This window comes from Anser cygnoides, chromosome 5 (assembly GCF_040182565.1).
Source record: "Anser cygnoides isolate HZ-2024a breed goose chromosome 5, Taihu_goose_T2T_genome, whole genome shotgun sequence".
NCBI classification, from domain to species: domain Eukaryota; kingdom Metazoa; phylum Chordata; class Aves; order Anseriformes; family Anatidae; genus Anser; species Anser cygnoides.
Window position 1 is genome coordinate 15,746,470 of NC_089877.1, and position 26,149 is coordinate 15,772,618.

The 26,149-nt window shown below is 34.6% G+C and overlaps 2 long non-coding RNA genes across 2 annotated transcripts in view; both read right to left on the reverse strand.

Annotated features, from left to right (window-relative positions):
- Positions 1–4,279: 4,279 nt before the first annotated feature.
- LOC106044257 (uncharacterized) lies at positions 4,280–9,774 on the reverse strand. Its single transcript, XR_001212187.3, has 3 exons — positions 9,119–9,774; positions 7,446–7,482; positions 4,280–4,655 (listed from the first exon to the last, which is right to left on the reverse strand). It is a non-coding gene; the product is annotated as an uncharacterized lncRNA (long non-coding RNA).
- Positions 9,775–13,921: 4,147 nt separating this feature from the next.
- LOC106040935 (uncharacterized) overlaps positions 13,922–26,149 on the reverse strand; it is a 117,719-nt gene continuing 105,491 nt past the window's right edge. Inside the window, exons 5-6 of the long non-coding RNA XR_001210139.3 lie at positions 15,373–15,417; positions 13,922–14,306 (exon numbers count right to left, since the gene is read on the reverse strand). This is a non-coding gene — a long non-coding RNA (uncharacterized lncRNA). The remainder of the gene's footprint in view (positions 14,307–15,372; positions 15,418–26,149) is intronic.

The following is a 26,149-nucleotide window of genomic DNA, read 5'->3' on the forward strand; positions in this document are numbered from 1 at the left end:
GTGTTATTTGTGGTATCTGCATGTTTCACAAAACACATTTTCAGTCCAATATACTGGCTATATCTCTGGGTGAATTAATTACAAAACTCATTTATTTACATTCTTCTGTAGGTTCAAACCAAGCAGTTGCTTTCATCTGCTGTAACAAATTGTGTAACAAATGATGTCAGGGAAGACTGGATTATAAAAAAGGTTAAAATTATCTCTTTAAGACTGATTTATTCTGCCAAAGAATATAATGGAACAGCTCTACATGATTCATTCAGCCTAGTATCTTGTTTCTGAAAATAGTCAGTTGTGAATGCTTAGGGAAAAAAGTACCAGAACAGAGAAATTTATGATGCAAGTCTTTCCTGTGTACTCTCTCAGCTTCCAGCTATTTGGAATTCAATATCTTCTTATATGAAAACTTTGTCTTCAGCTTTGCCTTTAATAGCTCTTGATAGACTTCTTTCATAGGTTAGTCTATTTTATTTTAAACTGCAAAAAAGCAGTACTTATAAAACAAAGGTCATTTTTCATTTACTTTTTGATGCTGCATTTTATTGATATACTTAATAGCTTGGGCATTACTTCAGTATCCATTATCTGTATTCAGTGAGTATAAACACTGCAAAATGTTTTATAAGTCCAGTAATAACTACAACTAACTGTCTAACTGTTAGACCTTATAGATCACTTCATTAAAATTAACACAAAGACCAGCTATCTGGCCTTGCAAAATATACGGTCATTGTGATACCAGAATAAGTACTAAAATAAAACAGAGAATACTGATATGGATTTCAGATGTGACAAAGCATTCACAGATGAAGTTTGAGTTGTGTTTCAACTTTTAAGATACAGCTATAGAAAGTGTCTCACTAACGCAAGGTGGGTGCCTCTGTTACTATTTGCGTGCCTTGCTGGAAGAGGATTCCTTGATCATATAAGAATGTTTTGTGATCCTAATGTTGAAAGTCTCTATGTAAGTGTTACAAAATAAGGACCCATCTATTCCATTCATGTTAAAAAGACCATAAGTACTAGAGAAAAGTCTGGAGAATTGGCTGTGTGACTTGGCCTCTTCAGTGCCTGGCCCTCAAGTCTCCCCCAGCTGTGGAGAGCTGGCTTCTGGCAGTAGTTTGTATGCCTTGCTGACAGTCTGCACAACAGCTGCAGGGAATATGATGGTAAAGCAAAGAATAATGGTCTAATAATTAGGTCATTAGATCATCCTGACAAATGGGTAGCATATTAATTGATGGTTACAATTAATATCTTTGTTTTGGCTTCTGGTGAAGCTAAAAATAACTGATTACCACCAATACAGAAGACTGGCATTTTGATTTAGATATGCACTATTTTGGAAGTGAGTCTAAAAAGTACATAAAAATCCATAATTTTGTGTGCATTTTAACAGACAGTAGTATTTTTTTTCAGGGAATCAGTGGAAGCGTCATTGGTCAAAAACTCAGGCTCAACTGGAAAAGATTTTGGAACATAACATTTATCTAAAATGGCTTTCTATCATCTCTAACATTCTAGTATTGTGATTTGCTGCTCTACTAAAAGAAAGTAGAGATTAAGATTTCAATTCTGCTGTGTCAGTGCAGAGGGGCTCCATGTGCAAAATGACATCTACATACAGCTAACTGCAGAACTGCGTGCTATTCTACAGAAGTTAAAGAAAACTGAAATGCCAAAAAGATTAGAGTAATGACACAGTTCCTTTCAGAAAGATCATCAGCAAAAATAATAGTACCTACTACTGATAAAATGTAGTATGGAGTCCAATCCAACCAAACTGAAGCCAAAATTTTTTCCAAATAGCATTTTTGGAAAATGCTAGAGTTGACAATGTATCCCTCATTTTTTGATTATTTCTTTCCACTTCTTGAATTATATATTATTAACTGTTCTAGAAATCAATGTTTTCCTTACATGACTTGTGTTCTAATTCTGTGAAATACCCCAAAATGCCAATAAGAACTAGAATCTCCTAGCAAATCTCAGAAAACATGCTCCAAGGATAGACAGTGATTTTGTTTGCCTTATTGCCCAAGACAAAACAGCTAGTTCCTAGCTTCACAGTAGAAAATACAACAGGTAAAGTGTACTAAAGTCCCTGTTAATCTGGTGGAATGAAACTATCTGGTATATATAATCTAATATACTGGCAACAACCTCTGTGTCTCATGTGCTAGATAGAGACTTTGGGTAAGCTCCAAGGAATAAAAACATACAACTGAGAATGGGACTTGTAAGGGTCTCAGTGTGGCTCTTGTAGACATGATGTGGTACTAAATTTTCCTCACAAAGTAGCCTAGAATCAAGGACTAAGCCCAGGCAGACTCAACCTCTTCCATCTTCTGTTGCTAGAAGAGTAATCTTAAAAAAAAAAAAAAAAACCCACAAACATGCAGTAACATTGAGATCTGTCAGTTTTGATGCTTATGTGGATGTTCCAGTCTTCCAGACTGATCTGTTACAAAAGGTATAGACCATTCCCAGTTTCAGCCCAATGAGCTCTAAGCTGGACGCAAAATTACAGAAATATCAATAACCAGTTCACTATCTGAGAATGGCAGAATATTTACTAAGCATGTTGTTAACACTTTTTATGTTTGTATTGCTTATATTATCCTTATTTCAAGCTAATATCTCATAGTTATGATGATGATGAACTCATTTGATACTGAGATTTAAAAAAATAATTAACAGTACAAGAAAAAAACTTAGAAAGTAATCTCTTAGCATGTTTACAATTTACAACTGTTAGCTGAAAGAAATTTGAAATGCCTTTTCAAAGCAGGATGCTGGGATTTTTAAACATGACCATCAAAGAAAGCCTACCTTCTGTTGTCAGCAATCACAATAACAGCTCTGTATTTATAGAACAAATCTTGACCTTGGCCCTCTATTTACGTGCACGAGAAGTCTGGTGGCTTCACAGCAGAAGTAGTGTAAAGAAATTTGTGCAGAAATGGGTATCAGAATAACAGAAACACTCATTTGAAACTATTTTATCAAAATTTGTGCTTTACAGACTTTATATTCCCTTTACAGGTTTATATCCCCCATACTGCTGGGGAAGTGCTGCACTTAAAGGTGTCTCTGTAGCCCAATGAGTCTGTGATTGTTGTGCAGACCTAATTATTCACTAGCAGTACTCCAAGTATGCACGCAGGTGGATTTACAACTCATTCTTCTCTTCAGCAAGCCATAGTAAGGGATTTTCTTGACCTCAAGGTAGGTACTTAAAATAAAGTTAACACTGAAGTGTCCTTTCTCAGCATCCTGTATCATTTTAAAATATTTGCTCTTGTAGGATTTACAGTATTATATGTTTTAGGCATTGTATACATTGACAAATTTATATTTCAATTTTATATTAATAAAATTTAATATTAGTATTAATTCAAATTTGATTTTATATCAGTGAATAAATACTTATTTAAGCACATAGTGATTATGCCCTCCATGCTTTATTACTGCTGGTGGTCAGCCAGTACAGATGGATCAATGGTTCAAAGAGGACAATGGCTGAGGCAAGATAATTTCTCATCAGCTAGAAGTCTGTACAAAGAAAAAAATAATTTATCCTCACTTTTACAAAAGCAAGTTAAGAGGCCAGTTGCAGACCTTCTTGATTTGAGATGCTGCTACTGTCTTGCAACCATCTTTTATTTAGTGCTTTTCTGTCAATTCCCTTCCACCTTTGAGAATTGCTGAATTGCCATGAAACAGTTAGTCAAATATACTGATATTAAATGAATGTGCCTTCAATGGAATATAAAGAAAACTACTTCCAATCAGTGAGCTAAATGTTTATTTGGGCTTTGATTGTTCTCCCATGTTCATAAGCCCTACAGTCAGACATGCAAATGAACCAAATGACAGGGAAGGAGAGATGTGAATGTAGATGTACATGATAATAAATAGCCTCTTACAGGTTCTCAGATGAGATCTTAGGTCATTTCTCAAGCTCTTTTGTATAACTACAAATCTTTTATAATTTGAGTTCATATATTCAGAATGTTCAAACACAGAATTTGTACTTCACTGAAAGAAGCAGAAAGTGAACAGCTTTCCAAGCCACAATAGGAGAGTTCTGCCTCTTTAAAAAACTGCATTGAACAATTGAGCTTAGTCACAATATTTTTTTGCAGTATGTTTAAAAATCCTTCTTCCCTTCCTTTCTTCCCTTGTGTCTGCCTGTCCTCCTTTTAGTAAGTAGTGCCTTGGCAGAACAATTCTATGATTGACATATGCATGAACTAAAGTTGACTGAGTCAACATTGATTTCAATTACATGAAGATATATTTTTACAAAAATAACATAACACCAGGTGTTTAGTGCCATAAAAAACTCTTTTTATAATACCTGCAAACAAGAGATGATATTATTATACTAAGTAACAAATTTTAAGGCTGATTACTCATTTCATAACCCCTACTATAGCTAGCTCCATTATTTTATTTATTTTAAACGTTTGAGATGGATATTTTACAGAGGGAGGAAAGGCATTTTCTGAGCCATTTATATTGAGTAACAGTGCTGGTAATTCTCTTCATCATATTTGCTCCAGTGGTTGCAGTGGTAATTCCAGAAAGGTTGTTCTGAATTAGCCTTGTACATCCACTGCTTTCTCTGATTTTTCCAAATTTTTCATCTAAAAATAAATGGAAGTGCTCAATTTAATTAGAAGTTTGTAATTTATTCCATACCTAATATAATGTGAAAGCAGAACACATGGCCATATGTTTGACCCTAGGTTAAGGGAATAAAATAGGTAATCATCTAAATATAACATTTTTATATTATTTTTGTGACTATCCTCTGCAACACTGTACAATGACTACAAAGATTTTGTAGAACAAAAGCAGAATAATCTTTTATATGTCCTTTACACCAGTATAAATTACAGTAGATGCATGCAACAGTAACATTGCACATTTGATTCTTGAAGTTAACATTTGTCTCAAACTTTGAAAACCTTAACTGAGGGAGTTTTGAGTTCTGTTTTATATTATTCCATTTTACATTCAGTGAAGCTAAATCTATATAGAAGTACACACTTTAAAGTATTTTCTCCCCACCCCACCCAGTAGAGAAAGGAAAAAAAAAATCAGACAGTCATCCTCCTCCCCCCATCAAAATATAAGCCACTTCTTCAAACAAGTATTTGGAAAAATAGATAAGTCTTTCCCTGTGCTGTAAGGGTCAAGAAACAGTTTCTGCCAGAACATATGGGAAAAATTAATCCCAGCATTTCTGGGTATGGAGGTCTCACTGTACTTGCATTTCCTCTGTATTTTATTTCCATTATTTGTGTTGTTTTATGATCTGGAGAAAGGTCATACTTAATAAAAACCATGTTCAATCATGCTTTTCATTACTGTTTGATTTATATTTCCTCATTATATTTCCAAAATTTTTTATTCAGATGGGCTACTTCCTCTTTACAAAAGAACAGAGGAATAACAAAGCCTGTCACAAGTGTTCTTCATTCTGTGATCTGTAGCTTATATTGTTTTTAAAAAAGCCTGTTTTAAGAAAATGATTTCAGAACATTCCTAAAATTGTACAGAAGTTTGGTCTTAAGAAATTTTTACATTAATTTAAGGGACTGAAAATTAAGTTCATAGAACTGTGTACATCAGTGTCATTATCCCCACTACCTCTTGCTTTTTCAAAAAGTTTTACTTTTAGCTTAGACTAAGACTTTCACAGACTGTTAATAAGACTAATGATAATGATAATTTCTTAGACTGAGTCTGTTGATTGATTTACATGAACTACAAGTCATTAAAACATGGAAAGTACAAAAAAGTGTAGGGAAAAGGAGCTGTGAGCCCTAAAATTCAAGATCTTAAAAACTGCAAGCTCAAATAAATGCTACTGAAATTCTTTATGAGAAGAGCAATGAAGTGGTTTTGATAGTACAAACACTTTTAAAATTCAAAATAAACAGCTTATTTAATAGTCCTCCTTGTGGGTTTCCACTTGCAAGTGGAAAGTTTAGTTTAGAACCATCCTTCTTATAGAATATTAGGGGTGCTATGGGTTAGTTGAATCAATTTGTTGCCTGTTGCACCTTTTCCACTTGTTTTGGGACATTGAATACAAATTTATACCTACAGAAATCTGTAGATCACTGTGCTTTTGGTACACAGAACCAGTCTCCACTGACTTTCATGGATCCTCTGGTTTTAACCACAGAGATTGTGGGCTGAAGGGAATGTGCAATGTTGCACGTTGTCAAACGTTATTTCTCATGAAATGTGTTTGTGTGAGAAGAATCTATTCAACAAACAGCTTTCTGTTTAGACTTCATCCACTTTAAGAGTCTTTGAAGCTACAAGGAAAAAATTACAAGAGCAATGGATTTAGCTTATTTAATATAATACCTGTCTAAACTACCTAACAAACATTCCACATTGAATTTTACAGGGTTTTATGCACACTATTTATCTGAAAAATGCATTGTTGTAACTTAGTGAGGAAGGCCTAGTATTCATGATCTGGAGAATTCTTATTATTATTTCTAAAGAAGTCCAAGATACTTGTTTGAGAAACTTGGACTAAGTGAATTTTTCTTCCCCCAAGTCTTTCTTTGAAGATTTGGGATCTTTTTTATTAAATAATCTGCCTGCATCCAATACACAAGATACAAAATAATATTGTTTAATATCCTGTGTAACTTATTGATTTCCTGTGTAGCACCAACTTAAATCCTGTAGTGCTTTTATATTCTGTAGTTGTACTGATCACCTTATAAGTTGTATACAGCAAATATTTGTCAGTTTTTTTTTCTGTCAATTTTTTACTTATTTCTGAGTTGCTGTTGTATCTACTAGCATGAAAACAGCAAGTGTTTAAGAATAAATATTACGAAGGAAATGTTTTTAGTAATTTAAATAGATTCTCTTCTGAGATATTTTAGCTTAGATGCACATTGGTAGTTTAACGATCTTTTTGCCATTGATTAAAAGTGTTGAAGAGTTACAAGAATGTACCATAACCTGAGCAGATAGACTGCTGTTTGCACACCTGTCTCAAAGTTCTCAAATTCAGAAGTGGTATAGTCTTCACTGACAGAAAGGTATTACATACATGCATCTTTATACATAAGAACATGTATGGTCACAAATGTTAATGTGTATTTCTGAGAAATAAAGCAAAAGAAAGTGAGACTTCTCAGACTTATCACAGGCAAACTAGAAGTAGATAACTCTTGTTATTGGTGGGAGAGGGGCTTAAAAATGCTCCCAAGACCTTTGCCTCACTTTAACAAGCACCAGTAAGATAGGAATTTTCTACACCCAAGATAAGTTTGAACTTTATAAATCTGTTCTGAGAAATAATAGGGGCAAAGCAAGTTTAGAATTAGACCATCAAAACTGTAGCTCTAGGTTTATACTTTAAATGAGAAATGGCTGTAAAATTTTAATGCACCTACCTTTGAAGTTTGCTTTAGAAACAAACAGAATAATCCTCTGCAACAAATAACAAATGAATAAGTAAAAATAGAATTCATGACAGATGCAATACAGATAGTTTTACACAAACATCTTTTTATCTCCAAAAAACTTTTGTCAAAAACTTTCCAAATGCAACTTTTCAGAGCATCACAAAGTACTTCAGACCTCTGATAAACTCCACTTTACTGAGCTATAACAACAACAATAATGAATTTTTGGTACATATGTAACTCCCCATTAAGTGTGCTCTTCAGAATGCCTTTTATCTAGAGATATTAGTCTTTGGCACTACTCTCGACAAGAACAAATATAATGGTGATTTGTGTTATTAGTATTTTTGAACCCAATTTAAAGCTTATTTGAACACAAACCACCAATTTTCCATATAACAATGACTTTGTTGTTAAAGGCTTTGGAAAGTTTCAAAACTTGACTTTAAGATGGAGGTTTAACTCATTAATGGCCCTTAGAGCCAGACAGTCTTCCAAAAACCAAGGTTGCCCATGGCCTCCTTCAGCCTTTTAAAATAAATAATCCATGGTATTTTCATAGAAGGTTAGGGATGCACAGACTAGATTCTCAGATCATCAGATAGTGTCAGTTACTAAAGGTTACTTCAAGCAGTAACCTCTTCAAGTACTCACACCAGCTGAGGACATGACCCACAACATCTAATACAAATCAACAAATCCATGAGACTATTAACTAGAAATAAAACCAACAGCTTGTGTTGTCAAGACAACTAACAGTTAAGACCCAGACCGTTCAGAGTGCCACGTATCCCTAGAAGTACTAACATGCAACGCATATTCAGAGTTAGTATTTTTTTATTTTTCCTCACAATGACCTTGAAACAGCAGCTCTTTCATTTTAGTAGTCCACCATCATATTGCAAGAAGAGAAATAATAATAATAATAAAAAAAACAGCAAGAGAGCAACAACAACAACAAAATATATATACCAAACTACCACCACCACAACAAAAACTTCACAGTCAAACTCTCAGACATAACCTCTGGCCACAAGAAAATCTTATTCTACTTATTCATGCTATTGGATTTAGACATTTCTTTCTTACCACTGAACATTTTAAAAAATAATAGTAGTTTCTCTTATATTGCCTCTAGATAAGTAAAGAAAAAATAAAAATTATCCACTTGCCACATCATTTATGCAGTGATGTGTACTATTCTTACCTACATTAGCGTGAACATGAATTACTTCTGTTCCAGAATTGCAAACAGCTTTCACGAGAAAAAAATAAAGTCCAGCCTCTTAATTATATTTGAGACCTAGGGCCAGAGGTCACACAGCCAAGCACAGAGACACCGTTCTAGTACAAGCAGTCCCTAAGAGCTTTGGCTGCCAAAGGGAATCATCGAACATCCAGCATCACTATGGTAGTTCATCTACAATAATGTCTGGCCTCTGTTATGGAAGGTGCTGCTGCAAGGACCAATGCTACAGAAACATCATCCTGAAGCAGTGCACCATGGCCAGGTAGAGATGCATGATTTACTTCAGTCCCCATCTGGTCCCAGGATCAGATGATAGTGCCATGGCAGCCCAAGCAGGCAGCTCCAACAGGGAACCCGGAGTGGCAACAAGTAGAACTAACAAAGCTATAGTACCACGAGCAAGACCACTGACCTGTGGCATCTAAGCAAGCAGAGTAAGGAAGATCTGTAACCTGTTCCAGTCAATGGTGGCCAAAGAAACCTGTAAGTGATGAAGCAGGTCCAAGATCAATCTCACAAGCCAGGTCAGCAGGCCTTAGTCAGGACTAACAAAAGACATGCCTCTGGCAAGGACTGAGTTTAAATACTACTCCAGAGAAGAAGGAAGGGGAGGTGGTCCCTGAGGAGGCATCTCACAGCTCTCCCTGATTGACCTCATCACAGGGGCCTGATGCTGGTTACCTAGCTGTGCTGGATGGGTGCTGGGGGAGCAAAGGCAGCTCAATACTTGGGATGGGCAGGGACAGACATTACAAGGACTGCTGGTGCCCCCAGTGCCCTGATGGGTGTACCCAGCCACCTGGGAAACCTGCCTTGGTCTATGCTCAGCTATGCAGCTTAAGATTTCTGCGTGTACAGTGATGGCAATATCTTTCTGTTCCTTTTCCTTACATGAATGCTTGAAGAAGAGAAGATTCATAAGAGACTTTTAAAGATTTATTTACAATTAATAGAGATGGCTTCAATGCATTTAAACCTTGTCACATATCACTGGTGTTACAAATAATGAGAAACAGCTAAAGTGAGTAGAATAAGTTTTATAACACTTTAAGTAAATTAGCCTTAGAAGAACATATTGTATGCTCACAAGAAGAAGGAGGAGAGGTAGAAGAGTCTCCCAAAGAGTTCTTATGCTCAGAGTTCCTGGAGTTGAACAGCAGCACTCAAAAAAATTGTATTTTTCTATTTGTTTAACAGATTTTTCTTAAGTTTTCATTAACATCATACCTGAAATTTAAGCCGGAGTTTTTAATATCCAGTTAATGTCTGAAATTATAAGGAAAGAAAGAGGGAAGTGCAAAGTATTGTGAAAGAACTTCAGGCATTGTCCCAATGTCCTGAAACATACAATATAATAACATAATGTCCTGTCTAACATACAATGTATGAAAGCTATTAGTAAAAGTTTGTTTTTTTTTTTAGATAGCTGGAATAAAAAAGGCTCTACAGGAAGTGATTATTCCGTTCTTTTCTGCATATTTCTGGCATATGGATAAATAATTAAGAAAGCGTTTTCTTTATTCAATGTCAAGAAGTTAGGAACATCTCAGGACTTTTAAGAGATTTTTATATAAGAAAGCTTGTAAAAGTGTCAGACTGAAAAGTTTCTCTCCACAGGGAAGAAGCAAGAAATGACAAGCAAGTTTCTACAATTTCTGTCCAAACTTCTTCAAGTCTACTTGAAAACAAACCCAATAAGTGAAAAGACAGCTCAGCTGCTGTTAATCATTTGTTTTTTGACCTCTTTACAGAGGCTGCCAGCCAGGTTGCTTGTCATTTAATGTTATATCTTCTTCTATTAGCTGAATTTGAAATATCAACCTATTTTATCCTATATCTATAATAGGGAAGCAACAACTAATACTTATAGAATTTAGCCATTATATGAATCATCAACCCTGAGCTTTTTCATTATATACATTTGAAAACATGGCCATTTACAGTTCAGGTATATATCAACTTGCATAACAAAGTTACCACACACATTCCTCCTCTCTGTAAATACCATCACTGGAAGTCAAAGTAGTTATCCGTTTTGGCTGGATGCTTTCTGACCTCTGTCCCTTAAATTTGCATGCTGAAAATGTCATCTTAGCAAAGGCTCCAGAATTGTTGTGATGTAGCTGTACTACTGACAGCAACAGTACTTTTAAATAAAAAACACTACATGTCTTTTCCACAAGATTTGCTCTTGAAAGCTGTTTGCCATAAATAGTTAAATCTCTTCAGTATGTTGAAAAGGAAAGTCATTTAACTTAACAGTTCAGTCTTATCCCGTTGCCCAGTGTAGATAAAACCTTTCCATCTGTCTAATAGACACCGTTAGCCTAGAACTCTATAGTGGGTAATGTTAACATGACATGCTCCCTCTACTGACAGTACCACTGAAAAATATTGGTGCCATTCCCCTACAGAGGCCAGAACAATAGACTTTCCCCTTAGTGTTTGAGAAGGGCACACTAAGGGTAATTCACCTGCTGGACAAAGCAGCAGGTCCTTTCATATTCACATACCATTAAAAGTTTATTTTATTATTTTATTATTTTATTATTTTTTATTTTTTTATTTTATTTTTTAACTGTTAAAATCAGTTGAAATTTGTAAAGAAGACTTGTGTATCTATCTTCTTTCTGTCAGACAACTGCAGACCAGTTAGAATGTTTGCAACACTTTTCATTAGAAAAGGAAACAGATTAAAAAAAAAAAAAAGAACAGATTATTTTTTTTATAAGCTAATTTAACAAGCACAATGCCAGATAGCATTGGAGAACTGATTTGCGACAGACATATATATATATATACACATATACATACATATATGTGTGTATATATACACACGTATATATATACACACACACACATATATGTTGCTCAAAAACATCCTTGGAAATAGTTGTTTGCCCAAAAGGTTGCAAAATTAGAGAAATATTTCCTTTTTGCTACTACTTAATATCAGTTTTTAGTTCTAAATCAAAGTGATAATATTGCAACCGTTTACAGAAGAATAGCATACATTCAGCATACATTCAGAAATGAGTCACCACTTGACAAAGACTCTTGGTAAAATAAACTATAGGATTCTGAAATTCAACTCCCTCTGTAAGAAGAAAAGGATGAAGTTAAAAAAAACAGTTGGGAAATGGGGTATTTTTGTTTTTCTTCAGAAAGCTGTTATATGTTGAATGTGCAAAACCAAATAAACCGAATAGTATTTGTTACTATATTGCATGTCTATCAGTGTCTCTCATTAAAAATTCCTTACATTGTAGGCTAGGATGAAATAAGTACAAAGACACACATACATACACCCGTCTCATTTCCCCCTGTCCCCTGGACAAATATCATATGATAAATGGTGATATTTTCCAGCCATTTATCCTAAATTAAGGGCTTGAATTTGAAGAGCTCTTTCTTTTCTAGATTAGCCATTTTCTTTTTGTTTATTCTACAGTGACAGTATCTATTATTAATACAAAGAAGAATATTATCAGTACCATTAAATCTAACTTCTCTCCTAGTAAGATAACTAAGGTCTCTAGTATGTTCCAGTCAAATCCAGAATTGACATGGTATGTTTTGTTTCCAAATGTCAACAGATGATAATGGCAACTTCATGACATTTCCCAAAGTTCATACAGACAGTTTAAAGTCTTACAGGAAATGTCCTTAAACTGTTAAGGCAACAGAACTAGTTGTGGTTTCATTTTTATTAAACCCATGTGGTGTCCCACTTGATTACTCTACTATATGTATTTCCACAAATAATAAAGTCCTATGGATTCCACTGCTCATAGGAAAATACTAGAGGCACATTCTCTGTGTATTACCTATCTCCTCTCTGAAATCTTTCTTCCTTATTTTGTTCTTTTCTTCATCCTTCCTTACTCTGCCCACATACGCTTTCTGTCTCCTGCAAACCTATTCTTCTCTATATTCGTTAGTACACTTGTCCTCTTAGAATAGTATATAGAATTATTTGCTTTTTCTAGACACGTTTTGCCCCCTTCCCCAAATCATTGATTTCATCCCAACCTACAATTGTCTATATCTTATTAAAAAAAAAAAAGTGTCTGGAAAAAAAAAAAAGTGTTTTGTTTATGGACAACAATATAATAACAAGGGTTTGTTTTAGATTTTATTTAAGCTTCATATTTGAACAATGCTCATTTGAGACTTGCTAGGTTGTTCATTCTTTACTGAAGGTGTTAGTTTGCTTTCTAACTTCCACAGAAATCTCATTAAACATCAGAATGCCTCAGAAAGTTTGCAACAGTAGGGACCTTAAAAAAAAACGGTGTTTGCAGGTCTTCCAAAATTATATTTTCATATCAGGATATATGGAAGGCCCTTATGGTCTGGATTTCCCGATCCTATTTACAGCATATGAATAATGTCTTTGGATCCACATGCATAGAGGCAGCCTGGAGCATGGCCCTCAGGGCTATCCAATCATTCATTTAACTGTCTGGAGCTGGAGATTATGAGAGATTTTATGAGAGAGATTATGAGATATGAGATTATGTTGATCAGTTTTGTCAGGCTGACATAGTAAAGAAATGGGGAATTTCCAACAGCTACTCTCTTAATTCCTTTCTAAACGAACAAACAAACACATAAATATCAGCACATTCTCACAGGTATTTTGATTTCAGTGAATCAGTATTTTTTCCAGTACAAACGGTTTTCTGCTTCAAAAACATATTAAATCAACTAAACAATGAATAAAGGCTACAGACTCAATTCTGTTAGCAACACTTTTTTTTTTCTTTTTTTAAACACACATAATATGGTTGGACGCTCCCTTTTCAACTTCACTAGCATTCTGCTATGTTGAACTTTCAATATAGTAAAATATTCAAACCTCTGATGAAAAGACAAACTATCACACCCAGAAAACACATGGACCAAACAAATGCTTGTGCTCCATCATTGGTATATTTAAAAGGAATAGTCCCAGTGACATCTATAGTGGTATGTACATAAAGTTGACTTTCACAGGCATCTGTACATATGAGAAGGTTTGAGAATCTCAAACTATGTAGGCTCACTAAGTTTTCTTTACTTCATGTTTTCAAAAGTTATTTCCACATAGGATTGGTCAAAAAAGTGATCAGTAAAACATTTAAAGACAAAGTGAAAACTTTTTCTTTTTTTTGAATTGCAGATATGATGATATTTTTCTGTTACTTTCAGTTTAGCCTTCCAAAACGGGTTATTTTTAATTTTTATTTTCTGTGCTTTAATGTGCTTTTTAAAACAAAGAAAAAAGGTGAAAGTGTTGAAAATAAAATGTAAACAACTTAAAATATAGACTTTTTTTTCACACTGCTTAATTTTCCACTGAAAATGAGGCAGTAGGCAAGAGTGCACCCAGTCTGAGCAGCCTGTAAGGGAATTGCGACATTTTTCCATGTTCAGTGATTACTCAGAGAAAAAAAGGGGATAGCAAATATTTACTTTATTCACTGTGTGCAGGGGAAGAATCAGCATTGTGCAGCATGACACAAAGGTTCCCATCAGCTCTTGCCCAAGCTTTTGAAAGGCAGAGTTCCCCACATTTCCTTGGACCTTCAAAGGATATGTCTCATATTGCAAGAAATCTGTAAATGAAATAACACTTTCATTGAAACAGCATTGAAACTAAAGTAATGATGAAAGTGTATTGAAAATTTGGATTGATAACAGGTATTGATAAATGTTAGAGATCTGACAGCTCATCAGAAATTTATTCAGACTATGTAAGCAACCCTGTTAAACCCAGCAGAAACAGTGTTGAAACTTTCACTAATTTTCAAAACGTCAGAGGAGATAAAGCTTAAATTATTTCCCCTTCAGCTGGTGCCATTAAGTAGTAGATGACCCTTCTCTATTTGGTAAAAAAATCGAAATATACGAATAAACAAGCTAAAACTCAGCAGAGGTTTTCCAAACCCAACAAAATTTGTCAATGTGATGATTGTTTCTTCCTCCTTTCATATAATGGGGAATACATACTATGCAATTTCTGAGAATGTTTACCTGGAGTTTCTACACATGAAAAAATGAGATAAAAGGACTTCATAGAGCACTTTTGAAATGAGCATAGTCTTTCCAATCAAAAAGAAAAATAGTCTTCTTATAGTGCCATTTAAACAGTGATTATATTCAATGGACTCAGACTAAAACAACTTTTCCAAAAAGTTTTATATTGTAATTGTATTATGCTGTTGATGATTTTTTGAATTCTTTATACACTGCTGAACTGAAATAATTGCCATGTGCATTTTAAATTTTGAATCAAACAGAGGACAAATTAACATAAAACTGGTGAGAGTTAACACTTGATAATTTTTTTGGCTTATTATAAATCGTTTTGCCACCATCTATCACTCCATTGGTTAGTCAATCCTTTCAGAGAAAATTAAAATTATTAATATTGAAAATCAATCTTACCAATCATAGATTTAGTGGGTTTTTTGTTTGTTTGTTTTCTTAACAACATCAACACAAGAAAAACAAAACATTGCAAACTTACAGTGTGGCAGCTACTTTGCCTTCACTAATTTACTTCTCACTGAGCTTGTACAATGTTTGTGCAACAGTGATATAACAAAGGGTTAAAGGAGAAGAGATCAGGCCTGAAATATTGAATCAATCAAGTCAGATAGATTCAGGTTCAAATTTTACCAAATGTGCGTCAGGTGATCAGGTGCTGGTTCCCTGCTGGATCATCTGGAATGAAGATCACAAAATTCAAGTGCAGTTTTTACACCACTTCTGCTGTGAGAAAACTCCACATCTTTTTGTGAGAAAATGATTTTATCTTATCAAACCTTGTCTCCAAAACACAAATAATATTGTTTACCTTTTCATTCTTTGTTTTTTCTTGACTATTTACAAAGTATTCTCCTTGGGATAAAGACTAACATTCTTTACAGGTTTACATTCTTTTAATAGAATCATAGGGTTGCATTTTAATCCTTGATGTAAGAATATAGACATCTTTCAAGAGACTACATGATCCTTATATTATTTGAAATCAGAAATTTTTCTAAGCCTGTGTTAATTTTTTTCTTCTGTAAGAGGAGGGGATTGGTGTCAGAAGCTGGCTTTGAAATGTGTTGACTTAAGAACCATTTTTTTTCTCATGAAAGTATGAGAGGAAGGTAAAAAAACAGTCTCAAAGGGTAAACAGAAAACTGTTCATGCATACCCTTCAGTATTCTGTTGCCAAAATATGCATGGTATTAAATATGTCATTTGCACTACAAAAGTAATTTAATGATGAAGAAGGAAAGCAATGAGCAGAGGAAATCTGTACAGGAATCATTTGAAGCAATAGGAAAAAGAAATAGTTAAAGTAAGCAACCTTAAAGATATATATAGTAAGCAGTCAGATTCCTTGAATGTGAACACATGTTCTTAGTTAGGGATGTCTATCTCTAGTTAAAGAATAAACAAAAGTCCAATATAATAAAAAGATTTAAATAATAGCTTATATATTATGAAGCAGACAAACTCAATAGCGTAACAGTAACTCTTCCCCCCAAAAAATATCATGAAAATGATTTAGAAAATTATGCTCAAATTTAAAGATCTATTTACTTTCCATAGACAAAAATACAGGTTATGCTCATACAATTATAGTTTTTAGAGAGAAATAGGCTTGACTTCAAGACTTTAAATGTCCCATTACTATTGTTCATATCTAACATGCCTCAAGAACCATAAAAATTGTCTTACTTGAGACATTCTTATTTTTATGGCAGTATTAGATTAGACTGAAACAGTTAAAGAAAATCACATGTATAAGAATTTCATTAATCTTGCAAAATAAAATTATTAGTGTAGTACATTTGCTGCCTTGTTCAATTTTAAAGGTCAGTAAATCTTTTCAATTTCACTTTGTGGAATAACTCAGCATATCAAAATATGTTTTTATTCCTATTTAAGATAGAAAATAATGATTCTACTTTAATAGTGCAGGTGAAAAGTAAACTCCACAGACTTGTACTTTAGGGCTTTAAAATTTCCGTTCCTAGTATGGGCTATCTGCCTTACAGAGGTGATATAGTTTCAGAAAGTAAAATGGCAGTTCCATCTTTGTATACTGGTCAAATTTATATTTAGTGGATTTTATTTATAAAGTAGTCAATGACAGAGACGTTAAAAATGTCCCCATTTCCCAGGCTTTTTCATTCACAGCTGTATTAGTGCCTTAGTGGTGATCATACAAGTGGATCAGAGGTGGTGCTTTGAACAAGAGACCTTCATAAACCAGCACTGATGCTGATGGTCATGCTGTGCATTGGGAACACTAGACTGAAGATAAGTGGAGTCCTGCTGACAAGTTGCTAGCTAACCAGCCATTAGACATTGCAATACTTTAGGCTCTAGACAGATAACCTCTTCATAACTGTGCTAAAACAAAACAAAACAAAAAAACACCTTTCAATTTCTTATCACTGGTCTCTTCCCCACAGTTACTCTCCTTCTCTGAATTTGTGCGAGCACTATTAGTTTCACAACCTGCAAATTGACTAGCATAAATATATAACATATTCATCTTCATCCAGCCACAGAACAGCAAAGTAATTGGATCCAAAAGCAAAAAATGGCAGAGGTGTCTTTGGGAAAAGGAAGATATTGTGAAGACTGGAGAATGGTGAAAGATGTCTTGCTTGGAATTAAAATGCTTGTTACATTGCCTATTATAGTATTCTCCAGTCAAGTAAATTATAAAAACTCAGTTTTAATATTTTTACATAACTCAGTAAATAAGTCTATTTTGTCTTATAATAAAATACATGATTATTAGAAATTAAACACAATAAACTTTCTATATAAAAATCTGTTCTCTAATACTTTAATAAATATTACAAGGCTCTTATACCTGCCATCACAGGCTCCAAAAGTGGAAGAAAATGTAACTGACCTAGATGGAGAAAGGAGAGACTAGGACACAAGGCATCTCTTATGGTCCATATGTAATCAACAGAAAAAAAAGACAGAAGATGGTAAACCTATACAAGGGCTCTGAATTAGCCTCTTTATGAGCTTATCTGACTGGACATAGAAAAATAAGTCTCATCATAAAGCAACCACAGGTTTTGCACACTCTTTTCCTTTACCTAAAATCATAACTAAAATCATAAGATCAGACTACATTTGATGTAGGAAAAGGACACTCAAAGAGAAACAAAACAAGTGAAATTAGCCTGGGAAGCTCGGCAGGCAAACAGACACTTTACACTTTCAAACAATTATTCAAAAAGTAATGAGAACAATTTTCCAAGTCTTTATTCTTGAAGACTGAAATATATTAATAAAGTTAAACTTGAGCAAAATAAAATTAAAGAAAGACCAATGGTGTTCTATGTTTGGAGAACCTTTCTGAAAGACAAAACAATTCTCTGCTGAAGGTTTAGTCAAATGTTTATTAATTTACTCTGCAAAAGCCTCCAACTAGAGCTAGCTTCACACAGATGAACTCCCTCGCTGTCACATTTTTCACTTTTTATTCCTTACAATAATGATATCTTAATATTGTGATCTGTTTTTCTAATGTAGCTTTTTTTTCTTTTTCTTTTCTCTAATAACACATCTGGCTAATGGATTCTTCAAGAAAAATATGTATTAAATGTCAACAAGAGATAAAAATGGAAATATTTAGTGGCAGTCTGACCATACCAGAGTCCTGATGCACATCTGTTAATATATCACTCTGGATATGAAATGCCATTATTTTTAGGAAATTGGGTTTCATGTATATGTTCAAGTGAAAATACATCTCTAGCTGCTTGGTTCTTGTCTTGAACAACATTTAATTTGTCCCATTGCAAGTGTGAAATGTGAACCTGAAGCAAACTGAGTTAAATATTTTTACTGCCGTGTATGGCGTTTGCAGTAACATCTTTGTCCTTGTATGCTAGTTGTGTGCACATTGTTTTGGTCTCAGGGGCAGAGAAAAAACAGAAGCTGACAGGTTGGCTCAGTAGTAAATAGGAACTTCTCAGAACTGTGACCCCTGTCCATGGGAGAAGAATTTATCCACACACACACATTGATCCATATAGATTATGTATTTCTGCTCATGTGTGAATAATTTTTACTTGTTATTAGTGGGTGGCCTGACGTGGAAAAACAACAACAACAACAACCAAAGGAGGATAAACTTCATTTGGAATAAAAAGTAATTAATTAATTAATTAGCATTTGCCTCCAAGTATTCCACTCTAAATAATTTATAAACCACCCAGATGTCTTTTTATTTATTTACCTGTGTAGTTACTTTCATAATGTGCTAAATTTTATTTCTTAAGAGGCCACTGAGTAGTAAGAAAAACTGAGCTATGTTGGACATCAGCACTAAGGAGCTTTGTTGCAGTAGCATGAAGGCTATCAAAACTGGAGTAAAATATACATGCTACAAGCTAGCCTCATGCTTCAGTCACTAAAAATATAGCATGAGTAGAGTTAGACATCAGCTTATCATTATTTCAGCAAAACTATGAGAAAAAATATAATACCTGCATCTGACTGATAACATGTATGTGAAGATCATCCTTACAAGGAAAAGACAAAAGAAATTTGGGTTTCTCCAGAAGACATCAGCACCCATATGATTAGCAGCCTTGTAAACATTTTGTTATGAACTGTCAGTATAAGCTTTGTTTTGAAAATTTTTATAGATTGATTCAAGCATCTTTATATGTTATATCATCACATACTGCTGTAATTCCTGCATAACAAGGCAACAAAACTTTACAAGAACAGAACTCTGCTGTCATGTAGCAATCATACTTTCCAATGAAGAAATGTAGTGGACTGAATTGTTAGATTTAATTTTTAGGATTATTTAAATCAGAGGTCAAGATTAAATTGGCATCTTTTCTAATTTCTGAATGCTTTATTTTGTTTTAGATGTGATCTGTAATGTTGTGTTCTAAAATACACCCCAATATCAACACCAATGTCTTTGGAAATAATGGATTTGTCCATGTCTTTCCATGTTTACCTGCCAGAGGACCAAGTTGTAGCCAAACAGCCTGGCAGTATGGTGTGCCAGTCCCAGACACAGGCAATTAGCTTTGCACTGAATTTGTAAGTCCTTACAACAGAGGCCTTCCAGGTCCGCTCCTTCTAAAACTTTACTGACCTGCCTGCAGCTTTGTTTTACTTGGTTTAGCTATAGCAGTACTTTCTCTAATTGACCAGGTGTCTATGGCTAATCTGTTTTACTTTTGTTTCCCTTGGTACCACCATAGTTCTATACAGATAGATAATTATTTATGTAGAATGAAATACTTATGACTATAACACAATGATTTAGTGCAGAGAAATACTGACTTGCTATGATATCATCAGTCTTGAGAAGTGGAGACGCAGGGTGCGGTGTAGAGTAGCACAGGCACAGACTGATACCAGGCAGGGCACAGGTTTGGCACCAGACATCCCATGAGTACACCCTGCTAACTAACAGTCTGTTAAAAAATGTAGACCTGGAGCTGGACAAAGCTAGTTTTAAGAACAACGAAGACAACAAAGAAATAGCACCTAGTATATGTAAAAAGCAGCACAGATAACAAATATGCATGTGGAATGAAGGTCCATATCAAGAAAGAATGAGCAACAGTGTTAAAGTTTACTTACAAACATAAAAAAAAAAAAACACCTCCTATGTTGACTTAGATGGATGCAGAAGAAACCATTGATACGAATATTTTACTCATCCTGGAAAAGGATTCCAGTTGCTGACAACTCCTGGTAACATCCTCCACCACCAGAATGAAACTGCTGACCCTAGCACCCAAAGGAGCATGGGAAGAGTGACCAAAACATGAGAAAACGGGGTGGAAAAGAAGGGGTGTGCATATAACAATTTTAACTGCATTATTAGACTTTCTTTTTCTGTAGTAATTACATCTGGAAAATTAATTATTAGACTTTTAATATTGTAACTATACAAACAATAATTATTTTCTCTAATTCTATATATTAAGCGTGATTCCTCTTTGTCCATAAACAAGACTGAGTGTAACAAAGTCCAGAGTATTTGTTGGGTTATGACACAAATTATACTGGTGTCTCTGAAGAGGTGAACTAGGATTTTATGATTTCAGTTAAGCATCTTTTATTAACACTGGTCAAGTCTGTGGTCTTACTATCCAATGACTGCGGTAGTGGAATGCAATGCTTTGATAAAAGCAGTCAGATGGGGAAAATATTACTCATGTTCTTTTTAAAATATATTATTGTTATTATTATTATTTTAATTTAACATGTTCTCTTGTTTGTGACAATGTTTCTACTGGAGCATTTCTAGATCATTTTATTTCATGTTTCTGCAGTCAGAACTGCAGTGTGGTAAATCCTAGAACCTTACTGCTTAAAATTAAAGGTGCAAATCCTTTGGCTGGGCTGAGCTAACGCCAGAGCAAAATGTTTTAATGTTCTGATTTCACAGACAGCAGAAGACAGGTATTCTGTGATTCACGGAGCAGCTCTGGCACTTACATATCTTTTGCTTCTGGGGAACAGGGGCAAGCAGTTTTTCTTAAGAAGACGGCAATCTGATGGTGTCTGCCCAGCCTGTTTCTTCTGCCTGCAGTGCTGTGAAGTTACTGCTCCTGTACCCCTGCATGTGACTACTGGAGTGTTTGTGTAGCTGCCATCCACACCTGCTCCACCTCTTGGGAGGCTGTGGCTGCACAACTGTGTTAGTAATCACAGTATGGCTGTGATCAGTATTAGAGCCAAATTTGCTGTCACCCAAGCAGATGAGTTATTACAACTCCCAGTCCTGCAGATTCTCAAGAGACTCCCAGTGGTTTATGACAGACATCTGCCTGCAAGCTCCTGTCAGGAGGTGCCTTATAAATAAATGGGTTGTTAAAGGCAAATGGTGCCCGAAGAAGAAGAGAAATGGGTTAGGATGATTTCAAAGACTTGGAATTACCTTAGAGAGCTGCCAAAGACTCTGATTTTAGAGAACTGTAAGTAGGTTGGTTTTTGGCTTCAAGGAACTAAAATATTGGAGAGGGGTATCTTTTCTGCTCAGCTGACTAGAGGCAATCAATTCCAGAAAGTGAGGTATTTAAAGGTAATCTTCGAAAGGGAAAGAAATAGCTACTAAAGATCCTGAAAACAGATTATGCAGTACATAGCACATCCACAGTTACTTTAATATAACATAAAATTATATATAATGTGTCTAAAGGAGGGCTACAAAGACGGTGAAGGGTCTAGAGGGCAAGACACACGAGGAGTGGCTGAGGTCCCTTGGTTTGTTCAGCCCAGAGCAGAGCAGGCTGAGGGGAGGCCTCATGGCGGCCTGCAGCTCCCTCACGAGGGGAGCGGAGGGGCAGGCGCTGAGCTCTGCTCTCTGGGGACAGCGACAGGACCCGAGGGAACGGCATGGAGCTGGGACAGGGGAGGGTCAGGCTGGGTCTTAGAAAAAGGTTCTTCACTGAGTAGGTGGCTGGGCACTGGAACAGGCTCCCCAGGGTCACAGCACCAGCCTGCCAGAGTTCAAGAAGCATTTGGACAATACTTCCAGCCATATGGTCTGATTTTTGGGTGGTCATGTGTGGACTCAGTTATCCTTGAGGGTCCCTACCAGGTTACCCTCAGGATATTTTATGATTCCATGACTTATGAAAAGAGAAAAATAAAAGAATTCTAGGAAATTTTCTTATCAGTCTAACCAATATTATTAAAAATTTCATTTGCTTAAAAAAATACGGAAGATGGTTACATGTATAGATTGTAACAGTTGTTTTCACTGAACTTCAGCCAAAATGCCCAAATACTCGGGTTTCAAATGATCTCAAAGTTCACATTTAATATTGGTATACACTTCAGAAATTTTGTCTCTTTCAGACTCAGTTCGAATTTTTTTTTATTTTTTTATTTTTTTAATAAATAATACATATACCAACCCTGGAAGGAAATTAAACTATGGTCAAGTTATTTTGTCAAAAGTAAAAGTAGAAAGTTAAATTCCTTGAGAATCTCCAGTTCCTCCCAAGCTTGTGATATAGGGAAGAAGAGAATTTGGAACAGTGGTTAGGTTTTAAATGGCAACGTAGCAAATCTTTAACAAATGTTATGTTAGGAATATGGTGACTTCAGCTTCAGGAAAGCTAGACTGTGCTCCGAATTTCATCAACAATTCCATTTAGAATATGAAATGGGGTAATACAAACCTCACACGATGTAATGCAAGAAAGATTCTTAGACAAAAGAGCTATATGAAATTACCGATTTGAAGCTTCTTCTATTATTCAAAACAGTATGTTTTCATATAACTGTCCCTAACACTGAAATTTACAGAAAAACATCCAGGCTTGGTAAGACTTGAAAATATGCTGAATCCACTGTTTCTCTTTGTAGATATTCCAAAATTTAATTGCCATCACTGTGAAAAGTGCACACATTACTTCTGATTTTGCCTGTCTTGACTATCAGAACTGTTGGTTCCTGTAGTGCTTTTCTTTTCTAAGCAAACACTGATGCATGCCAGCATAGAAACAGTATCAATGAATGAATGAATGAACGAATGAATGAACGAGCGAGTATATCCTAAGGGAAAGATGATTATTATTCATCAGTACTTAGAGTGGTTGACTAATATTTCATGGTATCACTCAGACTACAGGAATAAGGAAAGAGTCAGTGATGCTAACAAGATCTATATTAGAAATGCTGGTCAAAAATCCAGGAAAACTATTATTATTATTATTATTAACATATAATTTGTCTCATGCCACTTATTGCTACTCAGAGAGATGAATCTTTTCTTTCTTTTTATAGCCACAGTCAGGTAAGAATATGGCTGTCACATGTTTACTGGCAGAAGATATTAAAGAAAAAAAAGCAAAATAAATAATATTCTACAAAATAACAACGTCTTCACAGCAGATTTCTACATGGTACTGTTACTCAGACAAAATAAAATGACACAAACTTAGTATGAATGTTGCATACCTTTCACCCAATGAATTTACCAGCATTCTATTTTTATTTTATTTTTTTTTTGGTAGCTCTAAACACCAACCTTTCTTCAAAGGTGCAAAGGTGTTGTTTTCTTTTTAATGGAAAAATTGATATCAATTTTCTTAAATTAACTCATGCAAAATTATTTAAAAAACACAATGATAAACATTTTTTTTGTATATATAATAACAAACTGTTTGTTTTGTTGCAAATACTTAAAAGAAACTAGAACTAGAAAATGGGTCATTTTGGTGCTTCTCTTAGAAGGTGTCCTCATTTAGAAAACCAGAAACCCTTAGCTTTTAGTATTGGGATGAAACTGAAGAAGATGCAGAGAGAGAACAGAACACCATATGAGTCTTAGAATTAAATATTTTTAAACTTAAGCGCACTTGCATAATATGCATGTATTTCCCAAAATGTCATGTCAAGAAAAACAGTTATGTCAAGATAAGTTGATTGGATTTGTTATTTTTAAAAAATGTGTCCATTTATCTATAGTTTTAGCTATTGTATGTTGTGAGACCAAGTTTTCTTAAATACCTGTTTACTGCACTCAAACATCTTGTTTGTTACCTTGCTCTAAATAGCAAAATGCAATGAATTAACAGGACTGTTTTTGTCCCTTAAAAGTATCTGAATGTCCCTTAAAAGTACCAGTTAAAAAGTTAAGTATTTAATTTTGTCATGTCACAGCAATCCCTGATGGACTTGCATTTTGCCTATCTCAAACTCTGTAGTCCAGGTCACTTTATTTATTTGTGCTGACGCTAATATACCAGATTCACTTTTTGTGAGGCTGGCTTCAAGGAGCACTCCTGCACAGCTCTGCTGCATCATGGGAAATGAGATCTAGAAAGAGGATCTTATCCCTATGGGCTGAAAGAAAAATCTTAATAAGAAGGGGTGAAAAGAAATAAATTCACTTGCATAGACACATAGAGAATACAATTTCTCACTGCCTAAAGAGAAAACTTCTGTTCCCAGACATTCATGGGAGTGGGGGCCCCTTTAATTTTTAGAAGAAGTGTTCTGTGAAAAGTGACATTTCAGGTGTATACACACACCTCGTTCAAGTAAAAGCCAGCACATTTTATTTTGTCCTGTTTTCCAAAAAGATGTTAAAATTATTTCTAGTTTGTAATTTATTTTTGCTATGATTTCTATAAGAAATTACACCTATATGAGTTTTAAGGGAAAGCTAACACTGGGGATTCAAGTAAGATTTTCTTCTATATTTAAAATTTGAATTAGTACTTGCATTTAATATATTTGTGTATTAGTCTAGTTCTATCAAATATATCAGCAGATGACTTGGAACACAGTCATCCAAGCTTTGCTGGAGTTAGTGTCTCATAGAAGCAAAATTTGGGGCCACATTTTAGCCACTCAATTCCAAAGGAAGCTCTAGTTAAAAAAAAATTGTTTTATGACTCCTCTACTTAATTATTTGAATTGATTTACTAAAGCTTTGATTTCAAGAGCACAATCAAAACACAGTAGGCAATGGTGTACAACTTATTCAAAATCAAATCACATCTTTTTGTTCTTGATTAATAGTAGAAATATATAAATGAACAATTTATTCCAAGCCTTGCAACTGAGCAATTCTTCTGCCAAAAAGAAAGAAAAGAAAGTGTAAAGAGACTTTCTTTCCTTTATTTATTTATTTATTTTTTTCCCTGAGGTCTATTCACTCACTAAAGTTTTTGTTGGTGGTTTTTGCCTTTTTTTTTTTTTTTTTTTTAAAGTTTGGTTTGGTTTTCTGTATTTTATTTTGTTGTGATTTTGGTAAAAACATGCAATATGTTAGATTAGGAATTAAGAAGCAGGTATTAACCTAAGGGAATTTGTAGGAAGAACATTTCCTGACAATCAAAATCCAACAAGTCTTTTTTTTTCTGCTCTATGCATGAAAGACAGAATAGGAGGAACAGAAGGAAATTACTTTCATCTTGTCCATTCTGTTAAGAACATCAAAACATATGAGGTTTTATGTCTAGAATTACTTGAAAAGAGTTTGCATTAGGATAAGTTTTCTCAGGTTATGAGATGTATTAGTTCATCCTAAAGAAAACATTAAAACTCAGAAACTTATTCACAGACTTCTTCTTCTATTAGTGTTCTTCCCTCCTCTACTCTCATCTTCCGTGTTATTCTGCTAAATTTACACTTGAAACTCCAGGCAATGTGACAGTTTCTGAAGCAGCTGTAGTTGGTTGCATAATTCACAACCACAAGAACTACCTGAGGTCAGAAGTTGCTTTGATCTTCTTGATTCCAAGGAAGCATCATGTCACCTGAGCAGAGGAAAAAGTGGCAACTACAGTACAGAAGACTCACAGGGGGACTGTTCAGTTTTGAGTACCAGGGCTTTTAATGAACTACTTGTGACATTTTCATATATGGATTTCAAGAAGAATTTCATTTTGTGAATGTTAAAAATATCCCTGAATCTATAACTGAG